This window comes from Silene latifolia, chromosome 11 (genome assembly GCF_048544455.1).
Source record: "Silene latifolia isolate original U9 population chromosome 11, ASM4854445v1, whole genome shotgun sequence".
Taxonomy (NCBI): domain Eukaryota; kingdom Viridiplantae; phylum Streptophyta; class Magnoliopsida; order Caryophyllales; family Caryophyllaceae; genus Silene; species Silene latifolia.
Genome location: NC_133536.1, coordinates 55,708,605 through 55,723,089, shown reverse-complemented (window position 1 = coordinate 55,723,089; position 14,485 = coordinate 55,708,605).

The window sequence follows — 14,485 nt, the reverse complement described above, 5'->3', positions numbered from 1 at the left end:
CAAACCAAAAAACAAACTAAAAAAAGGCATAAGAAAACGAAATAAAAAGAGGAAAGAGAAGGGGATTTGATGCACCCTCAACCTACATGTATCGTTGACACCGTCTTGGGTCGTAATCGATGGTAGATTTTATCTCGAGAGGCCGTCGTCGACGAAGAATAAAGCAAACACGCGTTTTGGAAAGTTTCTGGACAGCGATTTTAAAACAGTGATATCTCCCTCGTTTCACGACGAAAATTCGATTCGAAAGATGTTTTGGAAACTAGAAAGAGAGGAGAACAGGGATCTTAAAGCAACCCCTACTCGTTTTGGGTTATTGAGCACGAAAAACGAGCACAAACAGAACTGGACAGACAAGAAGAAACCGCGAAAACAGAGTGTTATTTCACTCTGTTTTTCGAGGGATTTCGTGTACTCTCAAGGGCAATTTGGCTCGTAATTCTTTGTCTAATGTGTAGATGGATGTTATGTGGTTAATTAGGAACAAGAAACTCGAATTTTTATGGAGTTTTGATGGAGGAACGAAAGGGTTTTCGAGGAGGACACACAAACAGTTTCAGTTTGTGTGTCGGTTTGGTTTAGGGTTTTTGAAGGATGTTTAGGGTTTGTTTCTGAGGTTTAAAGCTTGTGGGTGATGGTTGGATGTATGGAGAACTTAGAGGAATGAATGTATGGTGAAGGGGTGGTATTTATAAGGAGTTAAAGTAGGTTAAAAGAGAGGGAGAGGCAATCGGGCTTCATCCCGTATGGCTGCTGTCCAGCCGGTTTTGGGAGGGTTTGAGAGGGGTTTTCTTGGTGATTAAGCTAGGATAATATGGGTAGGATACTAGGGTATGGGTTAGGGTTAATGGGTACGGGTTTTGGTAGTGTTTGGAGCGGGTTTTGGGCTTGGGAATTGGCACGCAAAACAGGGGGCTGCATCGATTATGTGCGGGCTGTTTGGGACGATTTGGGACGAGAATTTGGGCCGTGGGTAGGGGGTTCGAACAAGGGTGGATGGGTAGAGGCTTGGGTTGGTTGATGTACTCGAGATTCGTGCCAATTCGTAAAGGAAACGGGCTCAAAAACCGAGCTAAAACGAGCTCAAAAAAACATGTTTAAAAACAAGCTTTCTTCGCTTTTTAAAATCGATTTTTCAAATCAATTAATAAATTAAAATAAATGATTTTTCAAATCAAATATATTCATAAAATGATTTTTCAAATCAACTATTTATTTTATCTTCAATAAAATAAACTTGGGGAAAATAAATTCAAAATAAAATAAAATAAATTGAATTCACCTAAAAAAAGCTATAATTTAAATAAAATGAACTCACTAAAAAACATTAATTTAAATATCATTTAAATTAATAAAATGAATTCACTTAAAAAAAACATTAATTTAAATATCATTTAAATTAATAAAATACTTCATCGACGACGCCCATTCTATATCGTAAAACGAGCTCCAAATAATGACAGTGACAACTAAAGAATACATGTGTCCTATCATCATCGGGTGTTTGTCGGGTTCTCTATAAATTCCAATATCGACGGATACGGGTATCTACAGAGCCCCCACTTTGACTGAGGCTTGGACAAGGCGAAAGTCAAAGTATACCCCAGGTCCCTTTCGACCTGCGGATTCTTCGGGTCGTTTATAGTCCATTAGACTTGCGTATATAAGCTCGCCAGCCATAAGAAGAGATCATACCTGAAACTTCGTTGGGGATTAACTCTTGCTTCTGTTGCGTCGAATTATCGTTGTTGGTCGTCGACCCATAAAATTGCATATATGGTGGATTGAGCCTTATCCTCAGGCGCCTACGTATCCGTTTCTGACGGAATCAAATCCGCGTCGTAGTTCGGCAACTGCTGACACTTGCCCAAAGTTTATCATCTGCTGGCGTATGTCCAAAATTCATCATCTGCTGACATTGGCCCAAAATTTATCATCTGCTGGCGCTTGTCCGAATGGGACGGGACTTTCCGAGGAGGTTGCCGCCGCTTTCATCATTTGCTTTCAGCTACGGAATTCTTCCCTTTCATACTCTTGTATTGAATTGAATTCTTGGTGGATGTCATCCTTTTCATCTTGATAATGGTCTCTGAAGCCAACGGCTTCAGAGCCCCCAGTTTGCAATGGCTCTAAAGTCGAAGACTTTAGAGCCCCCAGTTGAAGCATATCCTGCTACATTTGAAACACAAAAACGCACTTGCAATTATCATTACATAGGCACATTTGGATCATCGATCTTGAAATTGGATCATTTGAAATACTGGATCATCGACCCGAAAATTGAATTTGAAGTTTTTGAATGATTGGGTCATCGACCCGAATTTTTGAATTTGAAAATTTTGGTATGTTGGGCCATCGACCCAAAAAATTGAATTTGAGGTTTTTGAATTTTGAAAGATTGGATCATCGACCCGGAATTTGAACATGTTGAAGATTTTGAATAATTGGGCTATCGACCCAAATTTTGAATTTGAAATGAATCACTTGGATGTTGGGTCGTCGACCCAAAATTTGATTTTGAACTTTGAGATTTGAACCTTGACTTGAAATGTACCACTACTCGGATCATATATCTCATAATTCGCAAAAAGTTTTTGAAATTTCGGAATTCTGAAATCTTTGGCATTTTGAAATCGAACCTTAACGGGTGAGCAGGAAATACGACTCAGACACTCTGTATGACCCGTAAATAACGTGGGCGTAGCCCGCTAAAATAAAACCGTAAGACAAAAAAGGAAAATAAAACCCTAAGTGTGCACGGGTTTTAATTCAATTATGGACTCGCTGGGGGTAGAAATGTAAATTGGCCATTCTGGCGCCAAAAGATGGCAAATGGGAATCACAAGGCCATCGGACTTGAGACAGAGATATCGTATGGCATAGGCGTGCTCCCGAGGGCACATGGGAACCAAGATCACTTGGCATTGACAAGGTGGATTAAACTCACGGAGCAACAACGTTGGCTTCGCCCAGACACTAAACACGGACTCATTTTATGAGAACACTTAGACATCACCCATCACTCTTGTTGGGAACATTCTGTCACTCTTCTCCTCGCCTCCTTTCTTTTCAGCGAGTTTTCATCATTTCTTGCCACCGCCTTCTTTCTTTTCAGCGGGCTTTTACTATTTTTTCTTCCACGCCTTCTTTCTTTTAAGCGGGTTTTTCATATTTTCTGTTCCCAACAAAAACCCACATCTATCTGACTGAGCATCTTTGCCTACACCGTTAGATAAAGCTCATTCTGAGACTTGATACTATTCATCCGAACCTATATCCTTATCCTAGCCTACATCGAGTGCTAAGACCGACTCAAACAAAGGTGGCTTCATTTGGACTTGGTTAAGACCCGTAAGAAACCGACAAGATGACAACTTGGTTGATGAGTGGATTGAATCCCTTATTCTGAAGGACTGCCTACGTATTCGCGTGGAGCGAAATCAAATCCGACGTAGTTCGATCAAGGTGTATAAACATGGCATTTTGATTGTGTGTATACACTCAAAGGTTTCACCTAAGGCATCATGTCATATCCCATTCTAGCCTGTAAGGTACCGTTGTATCCCGTGTCTAGGGTTGGTACAAAAGGTTGTGATTCTTTGGGATGTGGAGCTTGGTAAAAATAGGTTCGCAAGGTAAACCAGCATTCTGAAGGTTCGTTTTGTGGTGTTAAGGCCAAGGGCTATGGCTTATAACGTGGTTAGAAATGGTGTCTCAGGTTTGATGAAACCCGAGTACAAAATGGGTTGGGAATCGATGTGGGTTCAAATTTCCATGTCTGGACCCTAAAGGCTAGGTATAACAACACAAGCGGAATGATTCTCAAAATTCCCGACTATCCCCTTGAATCGTCTCGGAAGGACTTAGAGGGTAAAGAGGTTACTACTTAAGCTTTTGGGCTTCGCCCATTGAACTTCAACTATGGGTGCTTGACTTGACTTCTGGCTTCTGTAACTTCGACATTCAACCAAAAGCGTTCTGCAACAACTTCAACATCTTTTTTCTTTTTTTCTTTTTCTTTCATCTTTTTTCATTTTTTCATTTTTTTCATTTTTTTTTTCATTTTTCCATTTTTTCTCTTTTTTCATTTTTCATTCTTTTTCATCTTTTTTCTCTCTTTGAAAATGATCTTCTATTCATTCTCTTAGTCATAAATGGATACACTTTGAAAACTGGGCTTCGCCAACTAATTTGGGTAGGAACTAACAATTCCTTGTTAGAACGGGTTGATATCTTCTCTCTTCGAGATGGGATGATTTTGTCGGGGAAAAGGCTTGCCTTCCGTCATCGATAGGGGAAACAATGAGCTAGTCCGGGTTTGTCATAGAATCATCTAAAAGCTTGTCACAAACATTGGTTCAGATGGAGGTTTTCTACCACCAGGCATGGAATAGGTAAAGGAATCAAACACGGGATCCTAGTGTACCTTACATTTTGAAACGGGACATATTTCTACCCCAGGGATGCCTTTGAGTGTGTTGTGCGTTCTATCATGTTTCCGGAATGATTGAGGATTGAAAACAAGACATATTTGGAAACGAAACTGCAACTTTTTTATTGGAATGAGAAAAGTTTAACAGACTCGAAAGAACGATTCCTAGGACACACCCTAGGTCATCGCGGAACAAACGACTCAACTTCAAGAAAAGAAAGTCCTAGACTCGACTCGACTAAGAAAGAAAACAGATCCCGACTCATAATTTTCAAATCTGGTCTTGAGCTTTCCCTTGTTCAGCTGTCAACTTAGATGCTCGGCTCTTGTCCTTGATCTCTTTGATGATTTGCCTCCATCCTGAGGTAGTCCTCTGAGGATCTACGCCAGTGATGAAGCTTGGTGAATCGAATTGTCTTTTATTAACTTCGTTAATGAGAGGAGTACATTCTAGAGCAAGACTCCCGTCTTGAATTTCATTCTTCGGGTTTGGCAAGAATTCAAAGCAATCCACAAATATTTTCCCGATAAACACCCCTTTCAAGTGACATGGGCGGATAAGATGGGAATAATCGACATTGTCTTCGACAGAAACAAAGTTAGCGTGATCGCCAAATGGATTGGTGATGTTATTGGGTTTGACAGCTGGGATTGGGAGTGTTCCATTCTCAATCATGTCTTGGATTTCGTGCTTCAGTCGATAGCACCTTTCAGTATCATGACCTTTCCCTTGATGAAAGGCACAGTAGGCATTTGGTTTATACCATTTACCTTGTTGATCAGCTGGAGGGTCCGGAGTTGGACCAATAGGCTTCAGCTTTCCTTGGGCTATGAGCCTTTGGAGAGCGTATGTATAAGTGCATCCAATATCGGTGAATGCCCTCGGAGCTTGGCGCTGCGGCTTCTTCGATTGCCCTTCTAAGAGATTGATGGCTTCATCAATATAGGCCGTTGTTGGGGCCTTGGCCTTAGACGATGAGGCCCCTTGGTACCCTTTCGGATTTTCAGCCTCTGCCCTTATGACATCATCTTCTACCTTTATCCCAATTCTTATCAATTCTTTGAAAGAGCCAAAATTCTGGTATTTCAGAGCATTACGATAAACAGGTCGTAAATTCTTTACGAACTTATCTACCATTTCGACTTCATCAGGCTTCTTGGCTAGTTTCACGCTTTCAGCGCGCCATCTTGCAAGGAATTCAGTAAAGCCCTCTTTTTCCTTCTGTGTCATAACCTCCAAATTTCTTATGTTGGTTTGAATCTCAACATTGTCAGCATAGTGCTTACAGAACTCCACCGTAATATCTTCGAAAGTGGGGAAGTTCTTGAGGTCCAGATTATAGAACCACGCCTTTGGGTGTTCACCCAGAGATTGGGCGAAAATTTCGAGAGCATATCGGCAGTACTCCCTTCAGTGCTAAGTACCCTTTATAGGCCTTAACATGGTGGATCGGATCTTCATGCCCTTGAACTTTGGGATGTCAGTGAGTACCATGTTCGTGGGCAACTTATCCTGAACTGGGGCATAGGCCCTAGCATTCTCATAGTGAATGTTCTTCCCCTGGGAGAGCTTCAAACGGTCTTCGATGAACTTGAACCGTTTCTCCAGATCAGTCAGTGGTGGGGTAGATGGAGGGGAATCTTCACACAGCTTAGATTCGATTGCATCCATTCGGGTCATCATGAGGTTCACGGCCTCGGTAAGCTTGTTAACAAAGATCTTCCATTGCTTGACGTCGGGTTTTTGGCGGCCTTTCTACAAGAAAACCCCGTACTGAGTCAATATTTAAAGTAAGAGCCCTGCACACTTAAGGACACGACCCCACTTGACTCAAACAAAGACTCGACTTGAGATTGATTAAACAAGGGTTCGACTCACGGTTTGATTTAGACATCGGTTCATTTTAGACTCGACAAAACGACATGACTCAAACTGTCATAACTCGATTCTAAACTGGACTTGGTGTGACTAAACCCATGATTGGGTTAACATAGCCCATGGATTCGAGTGAAACGTCCGTAAGGGCCTAGCTTGGACGTTTTTTGTGGACTATCCTAAACCAAAAGGTCGACCAACATGACTCAAAGCCCAAGAGGTGAGCTTGGGTGACCCAACAGGGTCGTGTTCTAGACTCTTAGAACGAAACACACCCGGCCTAACACGGCCATGACCCGGACACGACTCGACGCATTTCATGCTTGGTTGAGGTTCGAGAAACATTTTGGATTGATTTTGAAAAAATGAAGGATTGATTTGAAAATGAGATTTGAAATGGGCAGCATGCCGGCTATAAAAGCTCATTTTGGGCCGAAATTTCTAGTCCTATTTGGGCAGCGTTCCGCGTTTTTAAAACCATGCTATTTTGAAAGTAAGTTGTTCAAAAGTTCGGTTTTGAAAAGGACATGGGAAATTTCGAAAATAAAGACTCGGGAAAACATATTGCACATTGTCATTCTCATGTTATAAGGATGTATGCTCCTAGACATCTCTAAGTCTCGGCAAGTCTTCTACAAGAAGGTCTATGCCCTCCATCCTTTTGCGGTCTTATAGAGCAAGGTGTCTTAAGGTAAAGTACCTAGAAGATCGTCCCCACTCCCAAGAACCACGCGAGGCGAAGTGGAAGCGAGCAATGTGCAGCTTCCTGGCATAGTGGGACGTCGCCCCCCACGCATCACGAAGAAACGTTGGGACGGCCCGGGCAAGTCCTTAAGGGTTTATGCATGAATCGTAGCACTATGAGTAATGTTTTACTTTCCAACACTTTCTTTTCAAGTTTCACCTCGGAGGAAAAGACCCTAGAAACACAAAGTGTAACTAGTCCTCTTTTCCCAGTGAGTCGCCAAATCGTGGACAAGGCCCTCGGGAACTGCGTCCGCGGGATCCACACCAGGCATAATCGACTCGAGGTTCTTTCGAATCGAATTAAGACCAATTAGAGTCGCCACCAAGTTTTATGGGAACTTGGAACCGTTCAAGTCAACTTTACACCTTTCATCGAAAAGCATAAAGCCAATCGACTACGAGTGATTAAAGATAAAGACTTGTACCCTATATCACTCGATTTGAATGACTCTCGTAATCCAATGGTATTTAGACGGATCCACAAACCATAGATCTTGAGTAAGGGGTGAGGGTACGTGTTGGGAAGCCCATAAGGACACCCAACCCCGCCCGTCAATAACGGCCTCTACTAAGTCAAGTGTCGGATTTCAAACAAGGTCATAGCTACTACGATATATGAAATGCAAACGTTGTTTTAACCCTATCATGTGACAACAATTTCTATGTCGTTTTAGATGCAACTAAACTAACTTTGTCAAAGTTGTAATTTAGCATGTGGGTTGATTGATCTAGCAACATTCAAACGAAACAAACAAGGCTTAAAGGGGGAATGGGGGAGCCGTTGGGATCTACCTATTATAAACCAGGCATTTCATGCCGACACAACAACGAATTAAAGATACAACTCGATCTAAATACAATTGCTACATACGTAACCATAAACGACACAAAACACGGCCATTTGGCCTTGAAAACCGTGCACAAGAGGGGTGACTCACGGCCTACATGACACACGGCCTTGGGTCACTCCTCGTAATACGTGCTTTCACTTAATCTCATCGAATTAGACATAGGGCTATGCACCAAAGCATGCATTAGCATAAACCGGGCCATGTTGCTTTAGACAACATGCGGTTTACTACGCTCCTACAAGCATTGGGGAACAACCGTCTAACCAAACAAGACTAAGGTTTTTTGAAAAGGTTTTGACTCAAATAAAAGACAACTAACTCGAAAATTACAACTCGATAAACAAATTACAAATTACAAACAATGAAACAACGAGAAAACAAACGGTATAGAAACAAAACGAGAAAGGTAAATAAAACGGCCACCTCACGGCCCAAACCAACGGCCACCCTCACGGCCAAGACAAGGCCAACCTAGTTCCTAAGTTAGGTTCATTAGTTAGATCGAATGATTGCGAAACGGATTAGAAAACGAGTTAGAAAACAAGTTGATCGATTGAGAAGAAACGCGGGTGTGTTTATTCTACACGGCCTAAAGGGTCTAATTAGGTCAAATTCGCTAATTAATTTAACTCATCGAGTGTCAATAAGAAGGTGCTAATCACGCACTCTTATTCTAGCGAGAAATTAAGTGAAAGAGAGAGATGCATTCAATTGTTTACAGAATCGTCGATTGATTTTATAACTTACGTCGAAGCCACCTATCGTGTCTAATTAGATTATTAAATTAATTTAAAGTCATCTAAATACGTCAAAGGTTAACAATCAGAGGTTAAACTAACATACAACGGGTCCTAGGGTATGTCGATTTGGCCGAAACAAAAGGGGGTCGAAAGCGAAGAACGAAGTTAGACAATTGTTTTATTTATGCCCTACCTTGAACACGAGGATATGTAAATGAGACGGGGGTGTACGACCGACAGAAGGAGCGGTTTCTTTTCCCATCTCAAGTCAACGCGGGTGTTCATGGTGGTACTTTAACTCATACTCGGACTAACTAGTTTCATAGTTAATTTAAAAACAATCGATAAACAAAACGAAAACAAACCAAAAAACAAACTAAAAAAAGGCATAAGAAAACGAAATAAAAAGAGGAAAGAGAAGGGGATTTGATGCACCCTCAACCTACATGTATCGTTGACACCGTCTTGGGTCGTAATCGATGGTAGATTTTATCTCGAGAGGCCGTCGTCGACGAAGAATAAAGCAAACACGCGTTTTGGAAAGTTTCTGGACAGCGATTTTAAAACAGTGATATCTCCCTCGTTTCACGACGAAAATTCGATTCGAAAGATGTTTTGGAAACTAGAAAGAGAGTAGAACAGGTATCTTAAAGCAACCCCTACTCGTTTTGGGTTATTGAGCACGAAAAACGAGCACAAACAGAACTGGACAGACAAGAAGAAACCGCGAAAACAGAGTGTTATTTCACTCTGTTTTTCGAGGGATTTCGTGTACTCTCAAGGGCAATTTGGCTCGTAATTCTTTGTCTAATGTGTAGATGGATGTTATGTGGTTAATTAGGAACAAGAAACTCGAATTTTTATGGAGTTTTGATGGAGGAACGAAAGGGTTTTCGAGGAGGACACACAAACAGTTTCAGTTTGTGTGTCGGTTTGGTTTAGGGTTTTTGAAGGATGTTTAGGGTTTGTTTCTGAGGTTTAAAGCTTGTGGGTGATGGTTGGATGTATGGAGAACTTAGAGGAATGAATGTATGGTGAAGGGGTGGTATTTATAAGGAGTTAAAGTAGGTTAAAAGAGAGGGAGAGGCAATCGGGCTTCATCCCGTATGGCTGCTGTCCAGCCGGTTTTGGGAGGGTTTGAGAGGGGTTTTCTTGGTGATTAAGCTAGGATAATATGGGTAGGATACTAGGGTATGGGTTAGGGTTAATGGGTACGGGTTTTGGTAGTGTTTGGAGCGGGTTTTGGGCTTGGGAATTGGCACGCAAAACAGGGGGCTGCATCGATTATGTGCGGGCTGTTTGGGACGATTTGGGACGAGAATTTGGGCCGTGGGTAGGGGGTTCGAACAAGGGTGGATGGGTAGAGGCTTGGGTTGGTTGATGTACTCGAGATTCGTGCCAATTCGTAAAGGAAACGGGCTCAAAAACCGAGCTAAAACGAGCTCAAAAAAACATGTTTAAAAACAAGCTTTCTTCGCTTTTTAAAATCGATTTTTCAAATCAATTAATAAATTAAAATAAATGATTTTTCAAATCAAATATATTCATAAAATGATTTTTCAAATCAACTATTTATTTTATCTTCAATAAAATAAACTTGGGGAAAATAAATTCAAAATAAAATAAAATAAATTGAATTCACCTAAAAAAAGCTATAATTTAAATAAAATGAACTCACTAAAAAACATTAATTTAAATATCATTTAAATTAATAAAATGAATTCACTTAAAAAAAACATTAATTTAAATATCATTTAAATTAATAAAATACTTCATCGACGACGCCCATTCTACATCGTAAAACGAGCTCCAAATAATGACAGTGACAACTAAAGAATACATGTGTCCTATCATCATCGGGTGTTTGTCGGGTTCTCTATAAATTCCAATATCGACGGATACGGGTATCTACAGCCTCCATTGCCCCCAAACCCGAATCACTCGGAACCTTATCAACATCCTTCACAAGTAATAACTCGGGTCCATCAACCACAAGACCCATAAGCTTAATCAAGCGATCACACATACAATCCTTTGCACTTACGCCGTAGCTAGCCTGTCCGACCACTTGTTTCACTTCTAACAACCGAGACACCCACATCCCATATGGAAGGTCGATTGTTATACTAACTTTCTCCTTGGTAACCGTGAGACTTGTTTGGACTATACGATGTAAAACAAGACTTGCTAAATTCACTTTTTGTCCCTCTAACCATGAGTAGATAATAATGGCCTCATAACTAGAAACCTTGTCTCGTCCTCCCCTTCTAGGCACAACCGTGTTCCAAAGAAAGTTTAAGAGGAACTTAATTTTTGCCGAGAGAGGACGAACAACAATGTTCCCACCGTCCGTCCCAACTTCCTCAAAATACTTTTTAATCAACATCTCCTTTTCACTAACAACATTGGACCATTCAAGACTCGAATTAATTTCAATTCCGTCATCGGGAACCGAAAAAGCAGAGCAAAAATCCGAAACAGAGACCATCACATCAACACCATTAACCAACGCATGCAAGACCCCTTTCTTAATCGACACACTAGCAAAGAATTGAACAACTTCAACCGGATAAATTGGACCCGAAAATTGACTAATGTGATTCCACCCTTGAAAATCAAGAAAATCGATGAAAAACTTATGAGCCGGGACATTAACCAACCAAGATTTAGGATAATACCTTCCTCCATGGATATAATAGTTCAAGACACGGGAAACAAGGACACTTTCATCATGCGTCAACCGAACTCGATTTAACCCTTCCCTTGTAGCGTGTTTCGAAATATCCGGGAGTAGAGTTCTTGCAATACCATTCCTTACAACAACTTAGGGTTCATCAATATTGTTACCCTCATCAACAACTACTTTATTCTTTCCCTTAAAAAGCCATCGTCTTTTTCCCTCGGACATCGTGTCATCACGACCGTGAAACATGGGTGTAGATGAATTTGGTTGAGGTGAAGGAAAGCTAGAAGTAGGATCATGAGATGGTAGTGGTGATGGTGGTTTGTTAAAGGTGCGGCTTTATTGATGTCGGGTTGATGATCGGGTTTTTGCAGGGTGTGAATTCATGGTGATGTTGATGGTTGAGTGAAGAAGGTGATGATGAGATTGTGGTAATTTTTTGAGAAGAGAAAAAGTAGGCAAGTGGGGTGTGGTAAGGTGTACACGGCAAAGGAGGGGGGTAATTATAAGGGTCTAGGTTTAGGTCTTAGGTGATATAAGGCAAGTGGCAATCCTAATTTATGGTAAATTTGAGATAAGGTAAGTGGTAGAATAAAAGATAAAGTTTAGGAATTGTTATGTGTGTAGGAAATATGAGACGTGTGATATTGTAAAGCAATATAGGAGAATTTTTTGTGATTTGGAAAATAAAAGATATGGTGTATCTTGATAAAAGATTAAATTTATATATTAATTAAATTCTAAATAACAAATAGAAATTATGATAAATCTTTTCCTATAAACAAAATTCCTCATGCAACGCAATATACGGACACAGTCATACAATCTTAACTTAAACTAGTCAGTCATAAGGAAATTAAACATATACAGAAGCTTAGGTACCACTGATTAAACCAATTTCCAACCGTAAAGTCTCAAATCGTTCTCTAGCTAACGATTTTGTCAAAATGTCTGGCCATTGTTTTTCCGTACTACAAAATTCAAGTTTTATATTCCCCTTCTCAACATGGTCTCGAATAAAATGGTGTCTTATTTCAATGTGTTTAGTACGTGAATGTTGTGCGGGATTTTTAGAAATAATTATTGCACTAGTATTATCACATAAAATAGGAATACATCCTACGTCAACACCATAATCACGTAATTGTTGCTTAAGCCATAGTAATTGAGTACATACCAGTCCTGCAACGATATATTCGGCTTCAGCAGTTGAGAGAGCAACCAAATTTTGTTTCTTCGAACCCCACGTAATAATACACGGTCCGACAAATGTGGCGACACTCGACATGCTTTTTCTGTCTAGAGAACATCCTGCGTAGTCGGCATTAGAATAACCGACTAGAATGAAGTTAAACTCCATTGGATACCACAAATATAGCTTGGCCGTTCCAATTAAATATCGTAAAATTCGTTTTACAGCCCTCATATGCGATTCTTTGGGAGATGATTGATATCTCGCACAAACGCATACGCTAAACATAATATCGGCTCTACTTGCGGTCAAATATAACAGTGACCCAATCATTCCACGGTAAGTAGTTTCATCAACTGATTTACCGTCTTCATCTAATGTCAGTTTCTTATCTGCAACCATCGGTGTAGGCATAGCGTGAGAGTTTTCCATTCCAAATTTTCGGATTAATTCCTTGATATATTTTTGTTGATAAATTTTAATGCCTTCGTTAGTTTGGTGTATTTGCAGACCTAGAAAGAATTTCAATTCTCCCATCATGCTCATCTCAAATTCAGAAGTCATCAACTCCGAAAAATATTTGCACAAACTGCGGTTGGTCGATCCAAAGATGATATCATCAACGTAGATTTGAACAACCAGGAGGTCAGTATCCTCAGATTTAAGGAATATGGTTTTATCAACAGATCCTGTATTAAATCCACTATCAAGTAGAAATATAGATAATCTGTCATACCACGCCCTTGGTGCTTGCTTTAATCCATATAGGGCTTTGTCTAACTTGAAGACCTGATCTTCAAATTTGCTATTCTTAAATCCGGGGGGTTGTTCAACGAAGACTTTTTCCTGTAAATACACATTCAGAAATGCTGTCTTGACTTCCATCTGGAAGAGCTTCATTCCTTTATGTGCTGCGAATGCTATCAGAAGTCTAATAGCTTCAAGACGGGCAACAGGTGCGAAAGTCTCGTCATAATCTATTCCTTCTTGTTGATTATAACCTTGGACCACCAATCTTGCTTTGTTTCGAACAATGACTCCGACATCGTCTAGTTTGTTCCTAAAAACCCATCTTGTTCCAATGACAGATCGATCCTTTGGTCTAGGAACTAAGTGCCAAACCTTGTTTCATTTGAACTGTTGTAGCTGTTCTTGCATGGCTATGATCCAATCTGATTCAGCAAGAGCTTCATTGATATTCGTTGGTTCGATCATGGATAGAAAAGAGTAGAAAGAGCATAAGTTATTCAAGGATCGTCTTGTTTGAACACCCTTCTTAATATTCCCTAGAATATTGTCCATGGGGTGTGAGCTCTTGTATTTCCACTTTGTTGAAGTACTTGGTTCTTCATCGTTATTTGAGCTTGTCCCAACTTCATTTGGCTCGGAATTGGAGGAAGTTCCCCCTGAATCCAATCCGGGTGCTGTATTAGAGCTATTTATAACATCGGACTATACACCTTGATTTGGATCCAATGTTATAGTAACATCACCTATAACATTAGTTTGGGAATCCTTATCTTAAGTCAATGTTATAGTATCATCAACTATAACTTTGGTTTTCTCCTTTTTATCTTTTGAGGAACGATCAAGTTCATCACTTGTTCCTTCAATTTCATTATCCTCCAATTCCAGTTTCGGGGGATCGTCTCTAGAAAGACGAAAGTCGGGTTCATCCAAGTCTTCTTCCTCATCCTGTAAAGGCTTATCAAACACGTTATCTTCATCAAAAATAACGTGGACACTTTCTTCAATACAAAGAGTTCTCTTATTGAAGACTTTGTAAGCCTTGCTATGATCTGAGTATCCTATTGTAATACCCGTAATTTGATAATTATTTATATTAATAATTTACGCATTTTAAATAACTAATTATACTAAGCTCATAATTTATAAGCAGGTATATGATGGAATAATATATATTATAATGGAATAATAAATAATATCATGGAATAATAAGTGAG